Below are 7,969 nucleotides of genomic sequence, written 5' to 3'. Positions count from 1 at the left end.
AGGTACAAGTGAAACATCTCATATTTCCCTCCTCTAGCCTTTCCTCATGCTGATTTGATGTTTTCTTATATGGCCACCAATTGCCTTCCTCTTTTCTAGCTGAGTGGTCTTCAATAGAAAAAGAAAGAGGGGTCTACCTCTGACTGAAATGCAATAGCACACACACAAACAAAAGGCCAATCAGTTCTTAAGGAATTTCCTGAGTAAGGGAAAGAAGGCTTTGAGGCCTGCATCCTGTCTCTACTGTAACTAAGATGGCACCAAAATAACCATCCAAAGTGTGGGATTCCTGTGGGTCTGGGCAAAAGGCAATTCCTTCCTTCCCTTTCTCCAGCATTTCACGTTTCTTATTGTCAGATTATTCTTTTTAGTGTTTGCCCAAATTATCTGCAAATTGTGTCCAAATTCCCTGCAAATTTGTTCTGTCCATGGGGGAAAGATAAATGGAGGGGCTGCTAGCTATTTTGTGTTCCTGTTGACTTGGAGGACTTACAATCAGCCCCTTGCACAGAGCCAGGCTACAACCTGCAGGTTTAGACCTCAGGGTGGTGAGGATACAAGGCTGGCTTTCTGCCCCAAACAGAACTATTTATATCTGCATTCAATGGAGGCACAGCCCAGACTAAATCAGGGAGAAGGAACTGTCCCATTCATCGCAAGGATAAATTACCCTAATTGAGTGGTTAAGAGCCTGAATGATTTCTAGACACTTTACAGTAAGGGACCTGCTACTCCTAGATGCAATAATAGAAAACCACGGGCCATCAGAGCCATTTGGGAAAGAGCATTAGCATCCTGTCTGCTCACATCCTTGGTCCTCAGCACTGGTTTCCAGGAAATTAGCTCCCTTTTAACAATCAGTGCAGTATTATTTGAGTTTTTACTTTAATTTTCTCTTGTACGTTTCTGAAGAAGCAGGGTCTCTTTTCCTTGTCCCTACGTGTATACATGTGCAGTATATGCCTTTTATTTTTAATTGTTTTCATTTTTCCATGTTACAACTGTATATGCCTTTTACATTTCTGACACAAATCTCTACTCGGAATTATGAAGGTAAATCCCCATGTCCCTCTACCCTGCCTCCATAAAACAGGCAACTCTGGAATTCCTCCTCAGCACCCCCACCAGCTTGCTATAGGCACAGACACCTCTGCTTCTGGAAAAATGGAAACTTAGTTATTTACTTTTTGAAAAATGTAAAAGTCCTGCTTTATGAAGTCAGTTGGAGAACTGGCTTTTAAAAATATTATTATTATTTTTGAGAGAGAGTCTCACTGTGTCGCCCAGGCTGGAGTGCAATGGCATGATCTTGGCTCACTGCAACCTCTGCCGCCCGGGTTCAAGCGATTCTCCTGCCTCAGCTTCCTGGGTAGCTGGGCTTAAGGCACGTGCCACCATGCTCAGCTATTTTTTTGTGTTTTTAGTAGAGACAAGCTTTCACCATGTTGGCCAAGCTGGTCTTGAACTGCTGACCTCAAGTTATCTGCCGGCCTCAGCCTCCTGAAGTGCTGGGATTACAGGCGTGAGCCACTGTGCCTGGCAAAACAAAAAATATAAATTTTTAAAAAACTGTATCTTTTTGAGTAGACAATGCATTTACATGATTAAAGCTCCATATATTTAATATATACAAAAGTATATATAGTGGAATGTCTCCTTCCTGCTGAGGGCAGATTTAAAAAGTAACCTATGGCATCAGGGATCCTCATTTGCATATATCCCTTCTAAGGCTCTGTATCTAATTTTGTATTTTTTTGGTAAAAGTGCTCCCCCCAAATTGTATGAGCTTCAGTGCACCCAAAACTTGATTCTGCTCTTCTTCCATTCTTAACTCCCGCATCCCATTCCCTTCCCAGCAGGCAGCCAATGTCATCCATTTCTTTTTTAAAAAAATTGTTTATTTTTAATTGACTTATAATAATTACGGATATAATTATTATATTTCAATTACATAATCAATTTCTTGCATATTTTTCTGGATATATTCTATGCACATTTAAGTAAAAACATTTATTTATCTTCCCTTCCCTTTCATACAAATGGCAGTGTGCTATACACACTGTTCTGCACTTTTTGCATTTGTCTTGGAGTAAATTCATCTCTTTAAATTTTGTTTTTTCCATCTGTAATATGGAAATAATTGTACCTATCCCATAGATTTCCTGTTAGGATTACCTGAGATCATGTAAAGCACTTAGCTCATTGCCTGGAATACATTAAGTAATCAATAAATGTAAGTTATTATTCCATTAATGTTTAAAATATGCTACAAAGCTACAATAATAAAACTAGTGTGGTATTGATAACATAGTAGCAGACTGATGAAACAAAGTAAGAAGCCTCTTCAACTTGGTCTTTATGATTTGTATGCAAGATACTGTTGCCAACAGATGAAATGCAAACACTAAAAAGAAAGTTTGTCTCAAAGAACTTAAAGACTAGGGGAAGAGAGAATATGTGTGTGAAAAATATAATACAAAAATAATTATGGATAAGATCAGTGCAGTGGTGTGTGCCTGTAGTCCCAGCTGCTTAGGAGGCTGAGTCAAGAGTGTTGCTTGAGCCCAGGAATTCAAGGCCTTAGTGGGCTATGATTATGCCTGTGAATAGACACTGTGCTCTAGCCTGGGAAACATAGTGAGACTCCATCTCTAAAAAGAAATCAATCAATCAATCACAGATAAATGGCCTTGGGGGTTTAGTGAGGAGCTCTGATGATGGAGACACAGGGAATACAGAATCAGGAAGGTTAAGTGGATGAAGTGGTGTCTGAACTGGCTAAGTAGAAATTTGGAATCCAACAATAATAGGAAGATGGTGGTTATGGCAAGGATGATCCAATCCGATGGAAGCACAAATGCTGAGAAAAATCTAGTTAACCAAAATAATGTGTAAAAAAGTTTATTCTTTAACATAGAGTTATAGATTGGCGGGATGTTTTCCTATATGACTTGGTCTCTGGGGTCCTTTCTACATGTCTGAACAAGTAAAAGAGAGCCAGAAGTCCCTTGGCGGGGGATAAGATGTGCATTTTGATTGAATTTGGCATCTAAATCTAACTCCTAACTGCATTAAAGGGGGGAAAACCTTGTCAATATTAACAAAACCAGTCCCTCACGAACAGACTCAAAGTCTAAATCTTTAGCTAGCACTTTATCAATAACATGTTCTAATTACATGTGAAGCTTTGAAAATATGCCTCTGTGTGATAATTGCTGGAAAGCAGATTTTAATCCCAGGAACTTATAAATTGCAGTTGTAAAGAAGAAATAGAGAGCTTATCCATTGACACTATTTAGTGTCATTTGATTGCAACTGCAGATATTGACAGGACACTGCTTGGAACAATGGGTGCCCTGTCCCCCTCTATGACCACCACCCCAGTAGATCAAGTGTATAAGTGACAGTTAATATGCAAAATGGTCAAAAGGCTACCTGATCACCCCCCAAGGCCACATGAGGCTTTGAGGAAACTGAATGCAAAGCCACATGTTAGGTAAAATAAAGCTTATATCTTCATCCCAGAAATTAAAAAGCCTCCTGGCAAAGTCAGCTTCCAGACAAGCTGAGGCCCGAAAGAAGAACCAGTCCCCCAAAGCTCTATCATTGGATTGAATTGTTTCAGACCTGAGGAGGAGGGAGCTCCTGAAGCTGGGCCCACCCTGGCACATGGAGGGTGGGCTTCTTCTGCCATCTGCCACTTCTTTATTCCAATGCCTTCTCCTCTCAGTCTAGATTTCCCTGGGCCCCCAGTCCTCGCCCAACCAGTATGTGCTGTTTGTGTGATCAGCAAATCGTTTAGGGAAAAGCCTTTTAATTAAGAGGAGAGCAACAAATTATTAAATCAGAGTCATTTATTACCCTTCCATCTGGCCAGACTTCCTTCTGGCCCCCCTTCTTCCTCAGCCAAGCCTGCACAGGCATATAAAGTAACAAAGAGAATGAAAAAAGAGGAGACTCCTTTCTGCCTGGACTTGGAAAGGACTGTCCAGCTCCTCCTGGAAGCAGGGTAAGGGTTCTAGGAGGACTTTTCTACACCCTTTCTATACTGTAGAAGCCAAGTCTTGGTTTTCCTCTCCTGTAGAACGGGGATGATGAGGTCCACCTCAGGGCTTCTGGATGCCTGGCCCAGTGGCTGGTATAGTGGAGGCACTCAGGAAATAGAAGCTGAATCTGAAGCCTGCAAATTGGAAGCTTTGTTATGGATTGTGGCCTCAGCAGTAGCGGAGGCAGTGATGGCTGGAGGGAGCCTACTAAATGTTTCCATCCTGTAAGCCCAGCTGGCTCTCCCTCTGTTGTGACCCACAGTGGTATTCCCTTGCTGCCTCCATGCAAATGTCAGGGAAGCTCAGGAAATTCATGCCCACCCCTTGCTCCCATCCCCAACCAAACCTGAATGCTGGGACATTATTCCAAGAGAAAGGCAGCTGGAGTCCACAGTATCTGGTTCAGGCATGATGAGAAGGACTGAGCAACACTTAGAGTAGAAAGAAGCTAAGGAATCACACATAGGGGTGTATTTCAATAGCCAACAGCTCAGAAAGGACTATGCTGGGATACATAATAAGACAGTCAGGCACTATTTCCTAAAAGCAAAACACCACAGTTACGACAGCTATGAATGAAAACTAATACGGGTATATTGGAGACTCAATTACCATGAGTGGTGTGGCAGTCAATGATGTGATTTTCCAAAAGAGTGAGCAACTCTGGTAAAGAAATTAACAACACAAACTCTAATCTTCCCTTAATTTACAGAGTAGTTTCATTCTTAGCATACACTTAGTGAATATTAAAAATCATTTTTAAAAAGTCTCTCTGTTTACATATAAAATTAAGTTACTTTTTAAAGCTCAGATAGTTATAAACAAGTTATAAACAGCTCTGCAAATATCTAGTAGAACAGTTGAAAATTGTGTGGAGCATAAGGTAAGTATATATGAGATGGTGAGATTGTCTCACAGATAGTAAAAGATTGAGCTGCCTGGGGTCCCAGCCTCTACTTGCCAGGAGTGAGCCCCTTACCCATCATTGGGGCAACCAAAAACACTCCACACTTTTTCAAAATGCTCCCTAGTGGGTGATCCTGTGCTAGACTAAAAATTGAAATGTGAATCAAACTAAATTAATGTTAAAAAAAACCTTACTTTGACACAATTGAGAAATTTTGAATTTGAATGGATGCCTGATGATATGAAAGAATTTTTGTTTTGTTAGATATGATAATTGTCTTAGTCCATTTGTATTGCTGTAACAAACTACTACAGACTAGGTAATTTGTAAACCAGAGAAATTTATCTGGATCAGGGATCTGGAGGCTGGGAAGTCCAACATGGAGGAGATTCATCTGGCGAGGGCCTTCTTGCTGTGTTGTAACCTGGCAGAGGGCATCACATGGTGAGAAACCTCTCCAGAGCAAGAGAGCAAGAGGGGGCTGGACTTACTTTTATAACTGTCCCATCCCGGAGACAACTAACCACTTCTGCAATAATGATTTTAATCCATTCTTGAGGGCAGAGCCTCCTGACCTAATCACCTCTTATTAGGCCATGCCTCCCAACACTTTTGCCTTGGTGAGTAAGTTTCCAACAAACCAATTTTGGGGGACACATTCAAATCATAGCAATAATGAAATGGTTTTACATAAAAACACATTCAAACATGCATATACTCATATCAAAAAATCAGGCTCACAATAAAATTTCAGTAGTGACCATCTGAGTACAATATATCTTTGCATTTTTTTTTTTTTTTTTTTTCTTGAGATGGAGCCTCGCTCTGTCACCCAGGCTGGAGTGCAGTGGCGCGATCTCGGCTCACTGCAAGCTCCGCCTCCCGGGTTCACGCCATTCTCCTGCCTCAGCCTCTCCAAGTAGCTGGGACTACAGGCGCCCGCCACCACGCCTGGCTAATTTTTTGTATTTTTAGTAGAGACGGGGTTTCACCGTGGTCTCGATCTCCTGACCTCGTGATCCGCCCGCCTCGGCCTCCCAAAGTGCTGGGATTACAAGCATGAGCCACCGCGCCCGGCCGTATCTTTGCATTTTATAGAAAGTATTTCTTGGGGTGGCTAGTCAGCTCCCAAAGACTCACTCATCTCATGGAACTTCCTTAATACAATACTCAAGGGGACCTTAGTAGTGGAGTTTGTGTCCCTTACTCCCCTGTCTGTAGGTGATGAGTCTATGTGGGACCGGAGCTCCCCTGACCCAATTGAAGCCATTCAGATGCTCTGGCACAGCAATCTGGCCATTCTGAAAAGAGAGATGGGGGCCTAGGGTGTGGGAGCTGAGCCACATTGGTGGCAACTCCTAGAGAAGAGCCTTGTACTGCAGGAACTGAAGTCTCCAAAGCCACCCTGTTCCCTGTCTTTGTTGACGCTTAGTAATCCAGTCCTTCCAAGGTTTCTGTGAGACACCACAGAATCTTTCCCCCAGATTCCCTTCATTTGTGTCCAAGACAGCTAAAGTTGGTGCTTGCTGTTTATTACCAAATAATTTTAGCAAGATTATTTCATTCTAGAGGCAAATAATATTTCAGGAGATGATTTACAGATAAAAGATGGATTACTTAGGACTAGGTCCTTTGGAAGTCAAAGTTAGAGAATTGTTATGTGCCTGAATTTGTTTTTTAGATAAACACTACAAAGGGGGATGCAGTTGAACGTGGCAAATCATCTGTCTTTGGATATATTGGAAATTCTCATTTAAATAGAATAGCTGTGATAGCCAGTTTCCAAAAGGGCCCCCAGTGTTGTTAGCTGCTTGGTATTCACACCTTGTTTAGTCCCCTCCCACACGGAAAAAGGCTGACCTGTGCAAGCAATAAAATACTATGAAATATTATGTGTGGAGTCATAAAAAATGGAGGCTTCTGCTTTGTCTCTTGGATTACTTACCAGGGAGGAAGCTATTCCCCATGTCATGAGGACCCCGTGGAGACAGCCGTGTGGTGAGGAACACAGCCTCCTCCTACTTGCCAGCCTTGTGAGTATGTGAGCCACCTTGGAAGAGGGTCCTCCAGCCCCAGTCAAGAGGCTGCAGATGAATACAGTACGTGGCGACCATCTTGATTACAATCTCATGAGTGTCCCTGAGCCACTGAAACTGTGAGGTAATCAATGTTTGCTGTTGTTTTAAGCCACTGTGTTTTAAGTTTTGTTATATTCCAATAGATACTTAGCCCAAAAATCAAATCAAACTCCTCACAAACTGTAGGTGGCCTTCCCACTTTCTTTCCCCAGCTGCATTTTTTTTTTTTTTTTTTTTGAGACCAAGTCTCACTTTGCCACCCAGGCTGGAGTACAGTGATGTGATCTCGGTTCACTGCAACCTCTGCCTCCTGAGTTCAAGCGATTCTCCTGCCTCAGCCTCCCAAGTAAATGGGACTACAGATGCACACCATCATGCCTGGCTAATTTTTGTATTTTTAGTAGAGATGGGGTTTTTCCATGTTGCCTGGGTTGGTCTTGAACTCCTGACCTCAGGTGATCCACCCACCTTGGGCTCCCAAAGTACTGGGATTAAAGACATGAGCCACCACACCTGGCCTTTCCCAGCTACATCTTTATTTTTTCTTTTCTTTTCAACTTCTTTTGTTTTTTCCTCCCCCAACTACGTCTTTGACCCTATCTTCTTGTCCTCTCCCTCTCTCTCATTCTGCTTCAGATACCCTGGTCACCTGCTTTTCTTGGAACTTGCCTGGCACACCTGCCTCACACACTTTGTATCTGTGGGCCTCTCTGCCCAAACCACCCTTCTCCCAGATACTTAAGTGACTCGTTCCCCCCGCCTCCTTCAACACTTCGTTTAAATCTCACTTTCTCAGTGATGCCTTCCCTGGTCACCATATTTAAAATGAAAATCCTTCTCCTTACCTGGCAATTTCAACCTCCTCTCCTGTTTTATTTTCTCCATCACTCTTATCACCATTTCACATCCCATATGTTTTACTTGTCAGTCTTCTTTAT

Source organism: Symphalangus syndactylus, chromosome 8 (assembly GCF_028878055.3).
Source record: "Symphalangus syndactylus isolate Jambi chromosome 8, NHGRI_mSymSyn1-v2.1_pri, whole genome shotgun sequence".
Taxonomy (NCBI): Eukaryota; Metazoa; Chordata; class Mammalia; order Primates; family Hylobatidae; genus Symphalangus; species Symphalangus syndactylus.
This window is presented reverse-complemented; position numbering follows the sequence as displayed.